Consider the following 24,779-nt stretch of genomic DNA (forward strand, 5'->3'; position numbering starts at 1 on the left):
TAATTTGGCTAGTAAAGGCTTCAACGCCATCAAAAATAAAATATTAAGTTTAGTACGTAAAAAACAACCCGTCAAATTACCCATTACCAGCGAAATGCCACCTGAAGTCAGTAAGGCCATAAATGATGCGGCAAATAAAAAAATAAATGATCTAGCACAGGAAGCTGCTATAACAAATCTAGCGCAGGAGGTTGCTAAGACAAATATTGCAAATGAAGTTGCTAATACAAATTTAGCAAATACAAGTTTTGTTTCAGGTAGTGGTCTTCGTTTTAGACGATATTATTAGTAATAAATGTTCGCACAAGTGTCAAATGAAGTATTTGATATGGACGAGCCAGTAGGTAGGGACACATCAGTGCGAGATTTTCAGTATTTCTCGTACGATGTAGTTGAGCCAGATTCAAGAAATCGGAAGGAAATTCAAGTCCACGATACAACAAGATATTTTCTTCCATCTGAGGCGTATATCGAATTTGTTGGTAAAATTGTAAAGGCAGCTGATGGTACCAACTACGATGCGGATTTTGGTGTTGGGTTTGTCAATAATGGTATCATGGCATTATTCAAGAATGCCACTTATATGATTGATGGAAGAGAGATTGAATCAATTACGAACAACGTTGATATAGCAACGACTATCATAGGTCTAGCGAGATACTCGGATGATTTTACCAGATCAGCCGGTCCTAGCATGATGTTTGCCAAGGATAATTCCAACTACCCTGAACATTTACCATTTGATATCGGCAGACCGGTAACCGTTGCTGGCGCCGCCGCTGATATTCGTTCAGCGATGATCTCCCCCAACGGCAATTACAATCTTGGATTTGCCATAAGAAAAAATATGTTGAAGGGAGATGAACGAAAATTCTCCTGTGCAATTCCATTATCTCATATTTTTGGATTTTGCAGACATTTCAGAAAAGTTATTTACGGAGCGAAGCATACGATATCTTTCGTTCGAGATGCCAATGATGACAGAGCCATTTGGAGAGATCCTGGTGATCCTGGTAAAGTTGTCCTTGAAAAAATTACCTTGTGGATGCCAGCAATAGTTCCATCAATGATCATAGAAGAAAAATTACTGTCGTTTATGAATCAAGGAGGAAAATCCATCATGTCTTGGTTGACAACAATGACTGACTCCAACGAAAATGTTAATTTGGACGGAATATTTACTTGGCGAATTGCTTCACAGCAGGGATCCTCCGCGCCAAGACATATCTTTGTTGCTCTGCAAAGCATGATTAGAGACGATCAATTACATAGTAACATGATATTCGATCGATTAGAGGCAACAAACGTATCATTAAGAATAAATGGCCAACAGGAGCCATCCGAAGAAATAGCTATCAATTTTGAAAATTATTCCACGGCGCGCGCGTATCATCGATTATTAAGTTTTATGGGACGCGATCAAAATATTGATACCGGATTGCAAATATCACAGTTAGATTTTAATACTCTCTATCCCATCTATTACTTTTCCCTGGAACATCTCGATTTAGTAAAGCAGTCGGTTGTCGATATTCATTTCAAAGCCAGAATTAACACAGGAGGACCAGCAAGAGCAATCGCGGTTATTCTTAGTGATAGAACAATGTTCCTAGAAGGTATTAGTGGTAGAATGAGAGTCATCGATGCACCCGTAGAGAACATGTAATAAATTCCAAATTTAGATTAAGTGATTATTAATATGCCATACGATCACGTTAGCGTAACTCTGACTCCCGGTCAGGTGAAAAAGCTTCAATCAGCAACAACAGCACGACGAGGTTTAAGTTTAACCTTAAAAAGTAATCAACTTCACGGTGGACCTAACAAACTATCGTTAACTAAAAATCAACACGGACATTTCACCAGAGCCAGATCGGCAAATACTGGTATTCGCCTGAATCTCTCAATAGGAGCAATCAGAGATATGATCAAAGTAGGTGGTATTTTCCCGCTATTCGCCGCTATTCCAGGATTAATAGCTGCAGCGGCCCCCATGATTGCAAAGGCAGTAGGATTAGGTGCACTTGGTGGGATGGGTACCGTATTAGGAAAAAAGATCGTCGGAGGAAGATATCGCAAAAAAAAGGGAGGGATATTCCCTCTTCTCCCTCTTCTCGCAAAAATGATGCAGCCGCAACAAGGATCAGGCCTTTACCTAAGACGTCCCCCGTACGGATCCGGTCTAAGTCGAGCCTACCAGCCTCAAATTTAGATTTAATAAGTGAAGCAAAAAAAAAGAAAATAAAATTTTTCAGAGGCGTATTTATGCGAGATCAACTACCAGATAAACCAAATCCTACCGAGACAGGAATAATAAATCTCGATAAAAATTCCGGTCCTGGCACTCACTGGGTTGCCTACGCGATTAATCCTCGCGAAATCATTTACTTCGACTCATACGGATTAGCACCACCAAATGAATTTATCAAGTACGTGTCAAAACTAAAACTTCCGGTTTGGTATTCAACGCTTCCAACACAAACATTAGCAGATCCACCAATATGCGGTCCAGAGACAATTAACGTCCTTGATGCAATTTCAAAATCATCCAATCCCTATCGCAAAATTTTATTTGAATATACCTTAGATAAATATCATGGTTGACATTTACGGTAGATCTCTCTTCAGAAAAGAAAAAAGAGAAGTAGTAGGCGGCATCGATACATCAAAGTTTGCAACCAAGAGCGATATTAACAATCTTCTATCACTATCAGAAGTTGATCCTGGTGAAGTTGCTGTTTTTCAAAATACCGAAGGGCGATTACAAACTAGCAACATCAAAATAACTGATATAATTAAGCGAGAAGAATATAATGATCATATCAGTCAATTTACTCGTCAATCGGATTTGGTATTAAAATCTATTGCTGATATTACCGATATCATTGCAGAGTTTCCACCAAAGGCCGATCTCGTGAATATAAAACAAAAAAATAGTGAGTTATCAACGGCGTTAGCATCACACGAAGACAAAATAAATAAGCGACTCAACAAATTATTTAGCGATATTAGAAAATTCGACGATGTATCAAGTAAACTTGGAAAAAAACTCGACGAGGATATAAAAAAATTCATCGATACCTCCTCAAATACACACAGCGATCTCATCGATAGAGTAAAATCCATCAACGAGGAAATTACCAAGATAAATATCTCGATGGGTCAGAAAACATCAATCGACGATCTCAGCAAAAAAATCAACGAGGAAATTATTAAACTCGGCGATGTTGTTGTTCCTGAATTTACCAAGGGGATTAACGTGATGCAAGGACAAATAGATGAGAAAATAAAATCCATCAACGATAAAATTAACACGGTACATGAATTGACGCGTCAAAAGTTAGATATATCAACGTACGACGGAGAAATTCGAGATTTAAACACGAAACTTCTTGCTGCAACAGTAAAGATTGACCAATCCGTCGATAAAACTGGTCACGCCACTGACGTAAAACAATTAGGTAGGGAAATTATCGAAACAACCACAAAAATTAACAATATCAACACAAAAATATCATCGTTGGATATCCCAATATTGAAGAAATTATATATACCAAATAAATTGATAGACAGAATTATACGATGCAATCTAACATTTGTGTTAACCATAAATAATCTTACCTGGACACCCGATAATGATTCTTTTGAATTTACCGCGCCAATTGCTGGCGTATATCGAGCAAATATTATCTCCGATATAAAATTTAAGGTACAACCGGATCAGAATAATAAAATTTATGAATTCTGCCCTGGATTTTTTATTATTATTTCGTTAAGTGAATATAGCAAAACAACATTCACGCTAGAACCGCCAGACAGATCAATATTCACGCCAAGAACCAGCATGGGAATTGTGTATTATTCTATAATTTTCGAATTTTTATCCGAACGTACGCCATATTATCCGCAATTGTTATCGTAAGATACTAATAAATGACTGCATCTGATTACCGATACAATCAGGCGCGATCATGGCAGGATTCGCTAAAAAAACAACTTGACGATTATCAGATAAAAATAAATAAATACCAGCGCAAATTAGTTATCATTGATGTTGCAGTGTACGCGGTATCGGCCGTGGTCGTCGGCGCAGGAATAATTCTATCCGCGATAACAACAATTGCGCCAATCGTAGCAACAATAATAATATCGTCAACAACAACAATCGCGGGTGTTCTTAATATCATCGCGAAAAAAATATCATCGTGCACAAATGAAAAATTATCATCATATAAAAATAAACTTGCTAAAATCAATGATGCGTACTCGAAGTTATCATTGTTACTTTCTGAGAGTCTCAACGACGGTATTATATCCGATCTAGAATTTTCTTCAATGATTAGTATCTACTCGGAGATTGAACAAATGAATATTAATAATGTCCGAGCTAGCCCAGATCGTGACAAACACGACGCCGCCGACAACAACGTTAATATCGTTAAGTTCAACGAAACCAGAGTTTAGCATTAATTTCTCAACACCAATTAACGTTAGCGAAATTGCATTAACACAGTTGCGTGTCTACAACAGCTGGCCAAATGTTAGATCAAAATCATTCGGTAATTTGATGCCAAATAATTCACTTGTTTTTGCAAATAAAAATAAACCCGATAGAACACCCGATTGGATCGTCGTTGGTATACCAACCGGTAGTTACGAAATTGATCAGCTGAATAATGAATTTACCACTAGAATATCAAATATAACCGGCGATGCTACTCCGGGAATAAAGATATCTTCACATGATCCAACACTATCGTCAATGATAGAAGTGAAATCACCGTACGTGGTAGATATTTACCAATCATCGATTAGAAATATATTAGGTTGGCCCGAGGTCGCACCTCTGGTAGAACCAAAAAAATCGGATGTTATTATTCCAGGTTGGTATGATGAAACCCTTCCAGAACTACCGGAACCAAAAAAATCGGATTTTACCACCGACGAAGGATGGTACGGAGATATCAAACACAAGCCTCTGATCCACAACGCCATCAATCTCATGAATAACCACAAAATTAACCTAGTAATGTTCGCTTTCACTTTTATTAACGAAAGAATTCTCTCATGGCTGCCTCTTCCTAAAATCCCCCCGGATGTGAAAATCTTCGACGCTACCCACATTAACAGGATAATAGCCCCCATAGACGGTATCTTGGTAAGAAGAACCCTCGACGAGTTTATTCAAGAACACGAATTACAATTAAATTTATTGCGAGGATCATTTCATGAATGCATCCTAAATAAATCTGGTTCATGTAGCGAAATTATAAAACACGTGAAAATTTTAAATCAACTTGCGAATGATATTGAATATTATCATGATATGTTTATTCAGGCGATAGTCGATGATATATCAATTGCCGACTATGTTCTCCCTATTAGCAAATTCGAGTTGATCAAGAACTCGGGTGAGAAACAAAAATTCATGAGAGTATTTGAATTAACCGAGGAAACACTGCCAAATTTCAAATTTCCCAATTCTGATTTTGATGCGATGAGAAAATCCGTCACTGATACCATCGATGATTTATTTCCGAAATTACATGCCTCATGGACCAAAAAAATACATTCAGAATTGATTCTTAAACACAATAACGATCCTGACAAAGGTGGACGGCACATATCGCCGGGTATCGTTAATATAACGGATGTTATCGCGATTTATCTTCACGCGGATGTTGTCGAGGGTAGCTATAATGTTGATTCGTCAGTGTCGAATCAAGCGAATCAGGGATTTGTATTGTATTCATTTTCACCTAGCGCATCTCCCGGTTATTTGATAATCAAGGAACCAATGAATCCGTTTTACCTGCGATGTCATAATCGATTATTGACAAGAATAAATTTCAAACTAACGGATCAAAAAGGAAATTTACTTGATATACGAGGAGAGACTGTAAGTATCAATTTGCTAGTAAGATCGTGAGTGAGAGTCTCTGACTCTTAAATCAGAGATTTTTAAATCTGTCCACGGGAAAAAATGGGCGAAAAAAAATAAATAAAATCCAGGGAAATTTTCAAAATTAATCTTTTTTTTTGTTTTGTGGAATTAGGAATCGGAAGATTCCCTAATTTTGTTTTCATCGACAAGTTTTTTCAACTGCCTGACACGCGAACTTGTAATTTTTCTTGATTCGTATGCGTCAGATAAAATCAATCTAGCATTCTCCACCAACATCGATAATTTAACGAAATCCTCAATGCGATCATCGTTGACTGTAGCTAGTGATTGATACATCGCAATTTGGATTTTCTTTATTAATTTGTATTCGGACGGCAGTGTGTATTTGTATTCGAGTTTTCCTTGAACAATCGTCTCGAATTCTGATCGAATTTTATTTGTGTCTAACTCCGATGGAAGATTTATTTTTTTCTTCAGATCATCGATGGCTCCAATGATATCGTTTATAGTTTCCTCATTCATTATATTAATTTTGTAAATCTTCAATTATTCCTCATCGATTTCCGAATCTAATATTATTCGGATGTAGGAAAATTTGAGCCAAACACCGAGATTGTAGGAAAACGTTGCGTTGGTTTTTCCTTCTGCCACAAATTGTACCGAGTGTGAACTAATATTATAATATTTAGCAGCGGCGCTTGTCGACTCAAATGCAAGTTCTTCACCTGTTGCTTGATTTATCGATTTGACAGCCCTGGCATACTTCGGATATTTACCAGAATTACCGAAAATGCAATTTTCGCTCTGAGTGATTGCGCGCAGATTGGAAGATTCATTATTAAGTTTATTACCGTCAATGTGGTCGATGACAAGTCCGATTTCTATTGGTCCATGAAAGCATTCGAATACGAACCGATGAATTGTGTAATTTATTGTTTTTTTATTTTTGGTGATGGTAAATCTGAGATAACCGTATTTATTGACTTTACCAACACACCTCTTTGTTTTGATGTGTCTGACAGTACCATCCGATGATGCCTCGTATCCACTGATTGTTGGATGAGATCTATACTCGCTCGTGATTTTCATTGCAGGAATCGTTGATTTTGTTTCCATATACAATATTCCATTTGTTTAAATCGAAATTTGCCTTAAATCGATTAATATAATCTTCTTCACATTTTATCACCGAGGAAGATTTCTTTTTGTAATATCGACATAATTCACGATATTTTTTTCCTCCACAAGAGAAACATAATCTTGTTTTTCCTCGAATACCAACTTGGCAAACTAAACATCGTTGTGGTCCTTTGTTGCCTCGTCGAATTTCGTATATGTGAGCGCCACAATATTCACCTCTGCAGGATTTGTCACATGATTTTGTTGATCCGACTATTATCCACGCGCATTGCTTCATTATAATTTAAACATTTGTCTAAAATATAATAATGGATATATTTGATCTTGATGAGGCAGAATTTATCATTCCTGAAGTTGATCGTGCTAAGAAAGAATTTTTCGATGATGGAGCGATTCATACCTGGTCAACTTGGAAAACTAACTTCGTTAATGCTACGATGAATCTAGAGCGAGCGAAGAAGATAATTGAGCATATAAAATCTGAACACAAGGAAGAACGATTTATTTTTGGAATAAAATTTATCGCACAAATACCTGATGATACTTGGATCATTCGCGATAAACGAGATCCAGTACGTGGCGGTAAGAAAAATGTCGTTCTTGATAAAAATTCGAAGCCGGGATTATTATTAGGGATTGATGGTCCTTATTATGCTAGGGCGTATCCTTCTAGTGCTGTTGTCTATGGAATTTATCGGCTGAATAATAATCCTGATGCGAAAAATCTACCTGCGATGAAAGAATCACCGATGATAAACTGCGTTGCTGAGCGCGTTATCGAGCACATGAAAAACGCTCGTCGTGGATCTGGCTTGACTCAATTGAGATTGGATAAAATTAACTCATGGGCGAAGACGGTTGTTAATGGTGCATCGATTGATGATGTTGCTGTGTTGAGCAAGAAACTTAAATTTCCTATCACGGTTAAAACACTATCGGGTGAAATATTATATTCATCGCCGTATAATTCTCGAGGAACACCAATCGAAATTGTTGATCATAATTCGCACGCGTGGTCGCAGTCGGTAATGATATTCCCGCGAGATCGTGTTGTTAAGTTTTATCCCACAGATAGTAAATCTGCGGACGCTGCAAAAGACAATTCCGATGCCATGTTCAGATATATCAAAATATTAGCAGCGTCTGATCCAATATCGGTTTGGTTATTTTCGAGTGAAGAAAAATATGATCAGTTTATTTTGCCGCGAGGAGATATTTACCGTGATGAAATATTACACGAATCGATGAAAAATATCGCAGTGAAGTATTCATCAAATCCCGATCAGTTACTGACAAATTGTTTTACTATTCCATCTGTTACTGCTCACGCTGCCAGAGAGAGAAACTCGTGGAAACCTACGAGGAATGAATATCTCGCTGATATTCAACTTAGCTGTATCGAATACGGCCATGGAGGATTATGGAATACCAAATATTATTTCGAAGATATGATTTCCGTTGACATGAGCGCATGCTATCCTGGAAGTTTTCTCGGATATGGCGATTGTGCTGATTACTTTGCTAAATTTGGTCATCCAACCAGCGATATGACAAGGGTATCGATTAACGGACCGTTACCCGATTTTGTTATGACAGGATTCGCTTATGTTACTTCATTCGAGTTTGCTGAAAACTTACATAAAATCTGCTATATTTGGTTTGGTCGACATTTATCTCAACGCAGATGGGTCCCTACGGTATTGTTGAGATATATGCTGGATTCGTCGATGTTAATATCGTTGACGGTGAGCGAGGCGATTATATCGTATAGAAAGCAGACCGAAGTGTGGTTGCCCACGGACTGTGAAAATGCGAAAGATATCGGAAGAAAAATAATTGGTAAATTTACTCAAGGAGGATCAGTTGATCATAAACACCGACACGCTAGGTTATTTATCAATGATGCTGAGATGGATTTTATTATTGCCGATACAGTATCGCGTGGAATATTCTGCAACAGAGAGAATATTATCATTGATGGAGAAAAGTTGGGTACCGTGATTAGTTATCTCGATGGAGAATCAGCGCAATATACGCATTTGCGGTCATCGATGCTAGCTTATGTGAGTATAAATTTGCTGTCGATGATAAATAAATTTTCTGATATCGCGGTAAGGGTCGCAACGGACTCGTTTTATATCGATAAGAAATATCAGTGTAGGCTAGAAAATTTAATCACTGATGGTTCTTGGGGAACTTGGAGAATAAAAAACGAGGATATTCTAGATTATTGCGAAGACGCCGATGTCGAAGATTGCGATAAGTTTCATCGAGATAAATACGATGAAGTATCAACGGCCGCATCTGCGTTTGATCCGATTTCACGAAGTAAATTTGTCTACATGAACGGTCCTGGCGGTAGCGGTAAAACAACAAGAGCGATAAATTTATTTTCAAAATCTGATATGATCGTGTTGACTCCAACTCACAGATTAGCGCGAGAAATAAGACAACGCGGCGTTGATTCTTGTACGTATCATAGTTATTTCAAATACAGCGGTGGATTGTGGGATTCGGCTCGCATGGGAAATAAATATATCAACAAAATCATAATATTTGATGAAATTTGTACAGTAAATTTAGTTGTGTTAAAATCATTCCTGGGTTGGTTGGAGGAGAAAAACACCGCTGTGATAATGTGCGGAGATCATGGTCAGCCAGATCCTATTGATGGCGAATCTCCACATGAATGGCTCAGGAACTTCGTTGATTATTATGAAGAAATCGATGCTGATTATAGATCCGATGATATTTTACTGACCGAGTTTAAAAAAATGATTCGATTGCAACCTAATAAATTTCAATGTGATGTGATGAGAAAAATAATCAACGAGACTTCGATGGATAATTTTCTAACCTTGTGGCGTCCAGATCATCTGATTGTTGCTAGTAGAAAAATTATTCGCGATGCTATTCAGGAAATGTTATTCAAGCTTCATTGTGAGAAATTTCCAACATTGCAGGTACCGTTGTGTTATAGGCCCGCTGATACCAGGAAACAAAATATTAATGTTACTTTGCCATGCGGAGAAGAAAAAATATTAGTTTTGAATGATATTATTTTCGTTGATATTAATCTTGTCAATGATGCGATAAACGCGGAAAGATCACCATGGAAACTCGGATACGCAACAACGATACATTCATCGCAGGGATTGACTGTACATGGCCAAGTTTGGATCGTCGATGATAGAATTTCTTGGTCAAATTTAGTTTATCTAGCCGTGTCTCGAGTAAGAAAATTATCTCAGTTAGGTAGAATTAAATTTCACATTAACGACGATGGCGGTAGTTGAGTATCTTTCGGTATTATTTGTAATTCTTCTTTGGTAAATCCTCGTTGTGGTGCTAACGAATCTAGAAAATAAATTGCTGGTCTTCCTGACGATCTTGTTACGGCTGATATTTTATGTGTTGTGACGCTCCAGTTTGGATCGGTTGCTCTTTTTCTGCCTCCCTCGGCCTCGCCTTCTTTATATAAATATCTGACTGTGACGCTACCTAGTACAGGCTGAATTGTAGAATCTCGCTTTAGGGGTATATTCGATTTTGTAATTGCAATTGCGGGCTTCATTGCTATTGTTCGAGTCGTCTCATTATTCAGCGCGTTAATTACCTGAGGCAATCTTGATACCCAATCGTGAGATCGTTTATCTTGGATAAATTCTCTCGCGTATTGATATCCGAATAATCGTTCTGCAAGAGTTTTATTGAATCTCTCAACGATAGCTTGATTGTGATGAACACCTACAATACCGCGACGGATTTTAACATTATTCTTTTTCATCAATGAAGTAACCGCGCCAAGAAATTCTCGACCTGGATCAACCTGAAGAAGATTTGGCCATGTCAACGGGGATCGTGAATAAATTTCGCTAAACGCCTTAGCAATCTCTGTTGCTGTTTTATTCGATAACGGTTCCGCTTCCTTGTATCTGCTAGCGATATCAACAACCGTCAACACGTATTTATATGTGACTCCGTCGACGGTATCGTAAGGAAGAAACATTAAATCAGCCTGATGGACTTCATTAGGGACGCTGACAGAGAAACTCGCATATGATATTTTCTTAGGCGGAGGAAGATAAATTTGCCAGACTGCTTGTCTCGATAGCCACGATTCAGCAACAGATTGCTTTACTTTTGCTGCCTTGGCAAGTTTGGCAATTGCTGATTTTCCTCGCCAAAAACCTCGCGGAGAATAATATATCTGCTCCATTATAATTTACCAGCACCGAGAACTAATTTACCTTTCATCGCACCCTTTACCAGCCAAGTTGCCAATTTCTCTTTAAAATTTTTGTTAGGAATTGCGTCTATTGCGTGAATTAATCTAATATCAGCGAGATGTCGTTGTTCTAAATCTCCGCTACGATATGCAAGATCGTGATAGTAGCATGCGTTATCGATGGCGTTTACTGGATCCTCGCCAGGATTTGGTTGATTATTATTATTGAGTCTTATATCGAGCCTCGTACCAGGTCCACAGTAATTGTATCCTGGCAGATGTTTCTCTCCGGGATATTTCGCCCAAGGAGCTCCAGGTAGATTTGTTAAGGAGGCGGCAATATCTCCTCCGGTTCTACTTTTTTTTTTACAAATCTAAACTTAATTGTCTTGCAAACTTCACATTCACCCTTGATTGCATTTCTGTTGTTGCGTGTAACGACTTCGATTGGATTTATCGTAGCAGTTCGAGTGCGACACTTAACACAATATGAATCCATAATATTCTAATAACATGAATGTAATTGATTTTTCAGCCACAAAGAAACGCGAGCAAGTAAAACACACCGAGGCATTACCAAATTCGATCAGAATGATAATCATTGGACCATCGGGATCTGGAAAAACGCAGTTGTTGTTGAATTTGATTATGCGATGGTTAAAATGGGACAAATTGTATTTGGTTGCGCCATCCGTTGATGATCAGCGATGTTATCAAGTACTAAAAGAATTTAGCGATAATACTGAGGATGGCACAATAGAATTTATAACGGATATCAATGAAGCTCCATCAGTGGAAAATTTAAATAGCGATGTTAATAATCTTGTTGTTTTCGATGATGTGATGCTGGATAAGCAAACTAACCCAGCTAGGATATTCTCGCGTGGCCGACATAGGAACACCGATGTGATTTACGTGACACAGCGATATACGCAAATTCCAAAGGTGATTAGAGATAATTGTAATATTTTATCGGTATTTAATGGCGTTGATACTCACACGCTGAGGAATATCCATCAAACTTGGTGTAACGGCGATATGGATATAAATAAATTCAAAAATTTCTTCAGTCACGCTCAAGCAACACCGCACGGTTTTGTCACGATTAATCTTCATGATCCTCGTAGTAGGTATCGAGTTGGTCTTGATCAGATTTACTCATAAAATTGCAGCTTTTTCCTTGCCAAACTTCATCGACACCCGATTATTTTCCCACCCCCCCCCCCCTAAAAAATCGTATTTTTTCCTTGTCCAGAATGATATAATTTGCACACAAAAATTGCACTCTGTATCGAATTTACGCAAATTAGTTTTTCTGGAAAGGTTTATTTTTGAAATCTGAGGCTTCTACGGAGAAAGTTCTCGTAGGAGGATTTTTTTTGTTGGAACGGTCTGGTCTGTAGAACTTCCCTGCTGCTAGCACCATGTTCAGTTAGGACCAAGTAGTCATTATAAGATGTCTTTAATACAAACTCCATGATGACCATAATGGAGGTCAGGTTAGCAGCATCTTCAATTAGGACCAAGTAGACATTATAAGATGTCTTTAATACAAACTCCACAATGACCATAATGGAGTTCAGGTTAGCACCATGTTCAATTAGGACCAACTAGAGATTAAAAGATGTCTTTAATGCAAACTCCATGATGACGATAATGGAGTTCAGGTTAGCACCATGTTCAATTAGGACCAACTAGACATTAAAAGATGTCTTTAATGCAAACTTCATGATGACCATGATGGAGGTCAGGTTAGCACCATGTTCAATTAGGACCAACTAGACATTATAAGATGTCTTGAATACAAACTCCATGATGACCATAATGGAGTTCAGGTTAGCACCATGTTCAATTAGGAACAACTGGACATTATAAGATGTCTTTAATGCAAACTAAAATGATGACTATAACGGAGATCAGGTTAGCACCATGTTCAATTAGGACCAACTAGACATTATAAGATGTCTTTAATACAAACTACATGATGACCTTAATGGAGTTCAGGTTAGAACCATGTTCAATTAGGACAAACTAGACATTCTGTCTTTAATGCAAATTCCACCATGACCATAATGGAGTTCAGGTTAGCACCATGTTCAATTAGGACCAACTAGACATTATAAGATGTCTTTTAATACAAACTCCATGATGACCATAATGGAGATCAGGTTAGCAACATGTTCAATTAGGACCAACTAGACATTATAAGATGTCTTCAACACAAACTCCATGATGACCATAATGGAGTTCAGGTTAGCACCATGTTCAATTAGGACCAACTAGACATTATAAGATGTCTTTAATGCAAACTAAAATGATGACCATAATGGAGTTCAGGTTAGCACCATGTTCAATTAGGACCAACTAGACATTATAAGATGTCTTTAATATAAACTCCACGATGACCATAATGGAGATCAGGTTAGCAACATGTTCAATTAGGACGAACTAGACATTATAAGATGTCGTTAATACAAACTCCATGATGACCATAATGGAGATCAGGGTAGCACCATGTTCAATTAGGACCAACTAGACATTATAAGATGTCTTTAATAAAACTCCATGATGACTATAATGGAGTTCAGGTTAGCACCCTGTTCAATTAGGACCAACTAGACATTATAAGATGTCTTTAATACAAACTCCACGATGACCATAATGGAGATCAGGTTAGCACCATGTTCAATTAGGACCAACTAGACATTATAAGATGTCTTTAATACAAACTCCAAGATGACCATAATGAAGATCAGGTTAGAACCATGTTCAATTAGGACAAACTAGACATGATAAGATGTCTTTAATAGAAACTCCACGATGACCATAATGGAGATCAGGTTAGAACCATGTTCAATTAGGACAAACTAGACATTATAAGATGTCTTTAATACAAACTCCAAGATGACCATAATGGAGTTCAGGTTAGCACCATGTTCAATTAGGATCAACTAGACATTATAAGATGTCTTTAATGCAAACTCCAAGATGACCATAATGGAGATCAGGTTAGCACCATGTTCAATTAGGACCAACTAGATATTATAAGATGTCTTTAATGCAAACTCCACGATGACCATAATGGAGTTCAGGTTAGCACCATGTTCAATTAGGACCAACTAGACATTATAAGATGTCTTTAATACAAACTCCACGATGACCATAATGGAGATCAGGTTAGCAACATGTTCAATTAGGACCAACTAGACATTATAAGATGTCTTTAATGGAAACTCCATGATGACCATAATGGAGTTTAGGTTAGCACCATGTTCAATTAGGACAAACTAGACATTATAAGATGTCTTTAATACAAACTCCACGACGACCATAATGGAGTTCAGGTTAGCACCATGTTCAATTAGGACCAACTAGACATTATAAGATATCTTTAATACAAACTTCACGATGACCATAATGGAGTTCAGGTTAGCACCATGTTCAATTAGGACAAACTAGACATTATAAGATGTCTTTAATAGAAACTCCACGATGACCATAATGGAGATCAGGTGAGCAACATGTTCAATTAGGACCAACTAGACATTATAAGATGTCTTTTAATATAAAGTCCATGATGACCATAATGGAGTTCAGGTTAGCAGCATGTTCAATTAGGACCAACTAGACATTATAAGATGTCTTTATTACAAACTCCACGATGACCATAATGGAGTTCAGGTTAGCACCATGTTCAATTAGGACCAACTAGATATTAAAAGATGTCTTTAATGCAAACTCCATGATGACCATAATGGAGTTCAGGTTAGCACCATGTTCAATTAGGACCAACTAGACATTAAAAGATGTCTTTAATGCAAACTACATGATGACCATAATGGAGTTCAGGTTAGCACCATGTTCAATTAGGACCAACTAGACATTATAAGATGTCTTTAATGCAAACTAAAATGATGACCATAATGGAGAACAGGTTAGGACCATCTTCAATTAGGACCAACTAGACATTATAAGATGTCTTTAATACAAACTCCATGATGACCATAATGGAGTTCAGGTTAGCACCATGTTCAATTAGGACCAACTAGACATTATAAGATGTCTTTAATACAAACTCCACAATGACCATAATGGAGTTCAGGTTAGCACCATGTTCAATCAGGACCAACTAGACATTATAAGATGTCTTTAATAGAAACTCCAGGATGACCGCAATGGAGTTCAGGTTAGCACCATATTCAATTAGGACCAACTAGACATTATAAGATGTCTTTAATACAAACTCCACAATGACCATAATGGAGTTCAGGTTAGCACCATGTTCAATTAGGACCAACAAGACATTAAAAGATGTCTTTAATACAAACTCCATGATGACCATAATGGAGTTCAGGTTAGCACCATGTTCAATTAGGACCAACTAGACATTAAAAGATGTCTTTAATGCAAACTCCATGATGACCATAATGGAGTTCAGGTTAGCACCATGTTCAATTAGGACCAACTAGACATTATAAGATGTCTTTGATACAAACGCCAGGATGACCATAATGGAGTTCAGGTTAGCACCATGTTCAATTAGGACCAACTAGACATTATAAGATGTCTTTAATACAAACTCCATGATGACCATAATGTTGTTCAGGTTAGCACCATGCTCAATTAGGAGAAAGTAGACATTAGCAGATGTCTTTAATAGAAACTCCAGGATGACCATAATGTAGTTCAGGTTAGCACCATGTTCAATTAGGACCAACTAGACATTACAAGATGTCTTTAATACAAACCCCATGATGACCATAATGGAGATCAGGATAGCAACATCTTCAATTAGGACCAACTAAACATTATAAGATGTCTTTAATGCAAACTCCACGATGACCATAATGGAGTTCAGGTTAGCACCATGTTCAATTAGGACCAACTAGACATTATAAGATGTCTTTAATACAAACTCCATGATGACCATAATGGAGTTCAGGATATCACCATGTTCAATCAGGATGAACTAGACATTATAAGATGTCTTTAATACAAACTCTATGATGACCATAATGGAGTTCAGGTTAGCACCATGTTCAATTAGGACCAGCAAGACATGATTATAAGATGCCTTTAATACAAACTCCATGATGACCATAATGGAGTTCAGGTTAGCACCATGTTCAATTAGGACGAACTAGACATTATGTCTTTAATACAAACTCCAAGATGACCATAATGGAGTTCAAGTTAGCACCATGTTCAATTAGGACCAACTTGACATTATAAGATCTCTTTAATACAAACTCCATGATGACCATAATGGAGTTTAGTTTAGCACCATGTTCAATTAGGACCAACTAGACATTATAAGATGTCTTTAATGCAAACTCCACAATGACGATAATGGAGTTCTGGTTAGCACCATGTTCAATTAGGACCAACCAGACATTATAAGATGTCTTTATTACAAACTCCAAGATGACCGTAATGGAGTTCAGGTTAGCACCATGTTCAATTAGGACCAACTAGACATTAAAAGATGTCTTGAACACAAACTCCATGATGACCATAATGGAGTTCAGGTTAGCACCATGTTCAATTAGGACCAACTAGATATTATAAGATGCTTTTAATACAAACTCCAAGATGACCATAATGGAGATCAGGTTAGCACCATGTTCAATTAGGACCAAATAGACATTAAAAAATGTCTTTAATGCAAACTCCACAATGATCATAATGGAGTTCAGGTTAGTACCATGTTCAATCAGGACTAACTAGACATTATAAGATGTCTTTAATACAAACTCCATGAGGACCATAATGGAGATCAGGTTAGCACCATGTTCAATTAGGACCAACTAGACATCATAAGATGTCTTTAATAGAAACTCCAGGATGACCATAATGGAGTTCAGGTTAGCACCATGTTCAATTAGGACCAACTAGACATTATAAGATGTCTTTAATACAAACTCCAGGATGACCATAATGGAGTTCAGGTTAGCACCATGTTCAATTAGGACCAAGTAGTCATTATAAGATGTCTTTAATACAAACTCCATGATGACCATAATTTAGGTCAGGTTAGCAACATCTTCAATTAGGACCAAGTAGACATTATAAGATGTCTTTAATACAAACACCACAATGACCATAATGCAGTTCAGGTTAGCACCATGTTCAATTAGGACCAACTAGACATTAAAAGATGTCTTTAATGCAAACTCCATGATGACCATAATGGAGTTCAGGTTAGCACCATGTTCAATTAGGACCAACTGGACATTAAAAGATGTCTTTAATGAAAACTCCATGATGAGCATGATGGAGTTCAGGTTAGCACCATGTTCAATTAGGACCAACTGGAGATTACAAGATCTCTTTAATACAAACTCCATGATGACCATAATGGAGTTCAGGTTAGCACCATGTTCAATTAGGACCAACTAGACATTATAAGATGTCTTTAATGCAAACTAAAATGATGACCATAATGGAGAACAGGTTAGCACCTTCTTCAATTAGGACCAACTAGACATTATAAGATGTCTTTAATACAAACTCCATGATGACCATAATGGAGTTCAGGTTAGCACCATGTTCAATTAGGACAAACTAGACATTCTGTCTTTAATGCAAACTCCACCATGACCATAATGGAGTTCAGGTTAGCACCATGTTAAATTAGGACCAACTAGACATTATAAGATGTCTTTTAATACAAACTCCATGATGACCATAATGGAGATCAGGTTAGCAACATGTTCAATTAGGACCAACTAGACATTATAAGATGTCTTTAATACAAACTCCATGATGACCATAATGGAGTTCAGGTTAGCACCATGTTCAATTAGGACCAACTAGACATTATAAGATGTCTTTAATAAAAAATCCATGATGACCATAATGGAGTTCAGGTTAGCACCATGTTCAATTAGGACCAACTAGACATTATAAGATGTCTTTAATGCAAACTAAAATGATGACCATAATGGAGTTCAGGTTAGCACCATGTTCAATTAGGACCAACTAGACATTATAAGATGTCTTTAATACAAACTCCACGATGACCATAATGTAGATCAGGTTAGCAAGATGTTCAATTAGGACCAACTAGACATTATAAGATGTCTTTAATACAAACTCAATGATGACCATAATGGAGATCAGGTTAGCACCATGTTCATTAGGAAGAACTAGACATTATAAGATGTCTTTAATAGAAACTCCAAGATGACTATAATGGAAATCAGGTTAGCACCATATTCAATTAGGACCAACTAGACATGATAAGATGTCTTTAATACAAACTCCAAGAAGACCATAATGGAGATCAGGTTAGCACCATGTTGAATTAGGACCAACTAGACATTATAAGATGTCTTTAATACAAACTCCACGATGACCATAATGGAGATCAGGTTAGAACCATGTTCAATTAGGACAAACTAGATATTATAAGATGTCTTGAATACAAACTCCACGATGACCATAATGGAGATCAGGTTAGAACCATGTTCAATTAGGACAAACTAGACATTATAAGATGTCTTTAATACAAACTCCAAGATGACCATAATGGAGTTCAGGTTAGCACCATGTTCAATTAGGACCAACTAGACATTATAAGATGTCTTTAATACAAACTCCAGGATGACCATAATGGAGTTCAGGTTAGCACCATGTTCAATTAGGTGCAAGTAGTCATTATAAGATGACTTTAATACAAACTCCATGATGACCATAATGGAGGTCAGGCTAGCAGCATCTTCAATTAGGACCAAGTAGACATTATAAGATGTCTTTAATACAAACTCCACAATGACCATAATGGAGTTCAGGTTAGCACCATGTTCAATTAGGACCAACTAGACATTAAAAGATGTCTTTAATGCAAACTCCATGATGACCATAATGGAGTTCAGGTTAGCACCATGTTCAATTAGGACCAACTAGACATTAAAAGATGTCTTTAATGCAAACTCCATGATGACCATGATGGAGTTCAGGTTAGCACCATGTTCAATTAGGACCAACTAGACATTAAAAGATGTCTTGAACACAAACTCCATGATGACCATAATGGAGTTCAGGTTAGCACCATGTTCAATTAGGACCAACTAGACATTATAAGATGTCTTTATTACAAACTCCAAGAGGACCGTGATGGAGTTCAGGTTAGCACCATGTTCAATTAGGACCAACTAGACATTAAAAGATGTCTTGAACACAAACTCCATGATGACCATAATGGAGTTCAGGTTAGCACCATGTTCAATTAGGACCAACTAGACATTATAAGATGCCTTTAATACAAACTCCAAGATGACCATAATAGAGATCAGGTTAGCACCATGTTCAATTAGGACCAAATAGACATTAAAAGATGTCTTTAATGCAAACTCCACAATGACCATAATGGAGTTCAGGTTAGTACCATGTTCAATCAGGACTAACTAGACATTATAAGATGAATTTAATACAAACTCTATGATGACCATAATGGAGTTCAGGTTAGCACCATGTTCAATTAGGACTAACTAGACATTATGTCTTTAATGCAAACTCCACGATGACCATAATGGAGTTCAGGTTAGCACCATGTTCAATTAGGACCAACTAGACATTATAAGATGTCTTTAATACAAACTAAAATCATGACCATAATGGAGTTCAGGTTAGCACCATCTTCAATTAGGATCAACTAGACATTATAAGATGTCTTTAATACAAACTCCACGATGACCATAATGGAGATCAGATTAGCACCATGTTGAATTAGGACCAACTAGACATTATAAGATGTCTTTAATAGAAACTCCAGGATGACCATAATGGAGTTCAGGTTAGCACCATGTTCAATTAGGACCAACTAGACATTATAAGATGTCTTTAATACAAACTCCACGATGACCATAATGGAGATCAGGTTAGCACCATGTTCAATTAGGACCAACTAGACATTATAAGATGTCTTTAAAAGAAACTCCAGGATGACCATAATGGAGTTCAGGTTAGCACCATGTTCAATTAGGACCAACTAGACATTATAATATGTCCTTAATACAAACTCCACAATGACCATAATGGAGTTCAGGTTAGCACCATGTTCAATTAGGACCAACTAGACATTAAAAGATGTCTTTAATACAAACTCCATGATGACCATAATGGAGTTCAGGTTAGCACCATGTTCAATTAGGACCAACTAGACATTATAAGATGTCTTTAATACAAACTCCAGGATGACCATAATGGAGTTCAGGTTAGTACCATGTTCAATTAGGACTAACTAGACATTCTGTCTTGAATGCAAACTCCACCATGACCATAATGGAGTTCAGGTTAGCACCATGTTCAATTAGGACCAACTAGACATTATAAGATGTCTTTAATACAAACTAAAATGATGACCATAATGGAGTTCAGGTTAGCACCATCTTCAATTAGGATCAACTAGACATTATAAGATGTCTTTAATACAAACTCCACGATGACCATAATGGAGATCAGATTAGCACCATGTTGAATTAGGACCAACTAGACATTATAAGATGTCTTTAATAGAAACTCCAGGATGACCATAATGGAGTTCAGGTTAGCACCATGTTCAATTGAGACCAACTAGACATTATAAGATGTCTTTAATACAAACTCCAAGATGACCATAATGGAGTTCAGGTTAGCACCATGTTCAATTAGGACCAACTAGAAATTATAAGATGTCTTTAATACAAACTCCATGATGACCATAATGGAGTTCAGGTTAGCAGCATGTTCCATTAGGACTAAGTAGACATTCTGTCTTTAATACAAACAACACGATGACCATAATAGAGTTCAGGTTAGCACCATGTTCAATTAAGACCAACAAGACATTATAAGATGTCTTTAATACAAACTCCAAGATGACCATAATGGAGTTCAGGTTAGCACCATGTTCAATTAGGACCAACTAGACATTATAAGATGTCTTTTAATACAAACTCCATGATGACCATAATGGAGATCAGGTTAGCAACATGTTCAATTAGGACCAACTAGACATTATAAGATGTCTTTAATACAAACTCCATGATGACCATTGATGGAGTTCAGGTTAGCACCATGTTCAATTAGGACAAACTAGACATTCTGTCTTTAATGGAAACTCCACCATGACCATAATGGAGCTCAGGTTAGCACCATGTTCAATTAGGACCAACTAGACATTATAAGATGTCTTTTAATACAAACTCCATGATGACCATAATGGAGATCAGGTTAGCAACATGTTCAATTAGGACCAACTAGAGATTATAAGATGTCTTTAATACAAACTCCATGATGACCATAATGGAGTTCAGGTTAGCACCATGTTCAATTAGGACCAACTAGACATTATAAGATGTCTTTAATGCAAACTAAAATGATGACCATAATGGAGTTCAGGTTAGCACCATGTTCAATTAGGACCAGCTAGACATTTTAAGATGTCTTTAATACAAACTCCACGATGACCATAATGGAGATCAGGTTAGCAACATGTTCAATTAGGACGAACTAGACATTATAAGATGTCTTTAATAGAAACTCCATGATGACCATAATGGAGATCACGTTAGCACCATGTTCAATTAGGACCAACTAGACATTATAAGATGTCTTTAATACAAACTCCAAGATGACTATAATGGAGTTCAGGTTAGCACCATGTTCAATTAGGACCAACTAGACATTATAAGATGTCTTTAATACAAACTCCACGATGACAATAATGGAAATCAGGTTAGCACCATGTTCAATTAGGACCAACTAGACATTATAAGATGTCTTTAATACAAACTCCAAGATGACCATAATGGAGATTAGGTTAGAACCATGTTCAATTAGGACAAACTAGACATTATAAGATGTCTTTAATACAAACTCCACGATGACCATAATGGAGATCAGGTTAGAACCATGTTCAATTAGGACAAACTAGACATTATAAGATGTCTTTAATACAAACTCCAAGATGACCATAATGGAGTTCAGGTTAGCACCATGTTCAACTAGGATCAACTAGACATTATAAGATGTCTTTAATGCAAACTCCAAGATGACCATAATGGAGATCAGGTTAGCACCATGTTCAATTAGGACCAACTAGACATTATAAGATGTCTTTAATACAAACTCCACGATGACCATAATGGAGATCAGGTTAGCAACATGTTCAATTAGGACGAACTAGACATTATAAGATGTCTTTAATGCAAACTCCATGATGACCATAATGAAGTTCAGGTTAGCACCATGATCAATTAGGATCAACTAGACATTATAAGATGTCTTTAATACAAACTCCACGATGACCATAATGGAGTTCAGGTTAGCACCATGTTCAATTAGGACCAACTAGACATTATAAGATATCTTTAATACAAACTTCACGATGAACATAATGGAGTTCAGGTTAGCACCATGTTCAATTAGGACAAACTAGACATTATAAGATGTCTTTAATACAAACTCCACGATGACCATAATGGAGATCAGGTGAGCAACATGTTCAATTAGGACCAACTAGACATTATAAGATGTCTTTTAATATAAAGTCCATGATGACCATAATGGACTTGAGGTTAGCACCATGTTCAATTAGGACCAACTAGACATTATAAGATGTCTGTATTACAAACTCCACGATGACCATAATGGAGTTCAGGTTAGCACCATGTTCAATTAGAACCAAGTAGTCATTATAAGATGTCTTTAATACAAACTCCATGATGACCATAATGGAGGTCTGGTTAGCAGCATCTTCAATTAGGACCAAGTAGACATTATAAGATGTCTTTAATACAAACTCGACAATGACCATAATGGAGTTCAGGTTAGCACCATGTTCAATTAGGACCAACTAGATATTAAAAGATGTCTTTAATGCAAACTCCATGATGACCATAATGGAGTTCAGGTTAGCACAATGTTCAATTAGGACCAACTAGACATTAAAAGATGTCTTTAATGCAAACTCAATGATGACCATAATGGAGTTCAGGTTAGCACCATGTTCAATTAGGACCAACTAGACATTATAAGATGTCTTTAATGCAAACTAAAATGATGACCATAATGGAGAACAGGTTAGCACCATCTTCAATTAGGACCAACTAAACATTATAAGATGTCTTTAATACAAACTCCATGCTGACCATAATGGAGTTCAGGTTAGCACCATCTTCAATTAGGATCAACTAGACATTATAAGATGTCTTTAATACAAACTCCACGATGACCATAATGGAGTTCAGGTGAGGACCATGTTCAATTGAGACCAACTAGAGATTATAAGATGTCTTTAATACAAACTCCAAGATGACCATAATGGAGTTCAGGTTAGCACCATGTTCAATTAGGACCAACTAGACATTATAAGATGTCTTTAATACAAACTCCATGATGACCATAATGGAGTTCAGGTTAGCACCATGTTCAATTAGGACCAACTAGACATTATAAGATGTCTTTAATACAAACTCCATGACGACCATAATGTTGTTCAGGTTAGCACCATGCTCAATTAGGAGAAACTAGACATTAGCAGATGTCTTTAATAGAAACTCCAGGATGACCATAATGGTGTTCAGGTTAGCACCATGTTCAATTAGGACGAACAAGACATTATGTCTTTAATACAAACTCCAAGATGACCATAATGGAGTTCAAGTTAGCACCATGTTCAATTAGGACCAACTAGACATTATAAGATCTCTTTAATACAAACTCCATGATGACAATAATGGAGTTCAGGTTAGCACCATGTTCAATTAGGACCAACTAGACATTATAAGATGTCTTTAATGCAAACTCCACAATGAACATAATGGAGTTCTGGTTAGCACCATGTTCAATGAGGACCAACCAGACATTATAAGATGTCTTTATTACAAACTCCAAGATGACCGTAATGGAGTTCAGGTTAGCACCATGTTCAATTAGGACCAACTAGACATTAAAAGATGTCTTGAACACAAACTCCATGATGACCATAATGGAGTTCAGGTTAGCACCATGTTCAATTAGGACCAACTAGACATTATAAGATGCCTTTAATACAAACTCCAAGATGACCATAATGGAGATCAGGTTAGCACCATGTTCAATTAGGACCAAATAGACATTGAAAGATGTCTTTAATGCAAACTCCACAATGACCATAATGGAGTTCAGGTTAGTGCCATGTTCAATCAGGACTAACTAGACATTATAAGATGCCTTTAATACAAACTCTATGATGACCATAATGTAGTTCAGGTTAGCACCATGTTCAATTAGGACTAACTAGACATTATGTCTTTAATGAAACTCCACGATGACCATAATGGAGATCAGGTTAGAACCATGTTCAATTAGGACTAACTAGACATTATAAGATGTCCTTAATGCAAACTCCACGATGACCATAATGGAGATCAGGTTAGCACCATGTTCAATTAGGACCAACTAGACATTATAAGATGTCTTTAATAGAAACTCCAGGATGACCATAATGGAGTTCAGGTTAGCACCATGTTCAATTAGGAC

This window comes from Sinohyriopsis cumingii, chromosome 5 (genome assembly GCF_028554795.1).
Source record: "Sinohyriopsis cumingii isolate HCF-2022 chromosome 5, ASM2855479v2, whole genome shotgun sequence".
NCBI lineage: Eukaryota > Metazoa > Mollusca > Bivalvia > Unionida > Unionidae > Sinohyriopsis > Sinohyriopsis cumingii.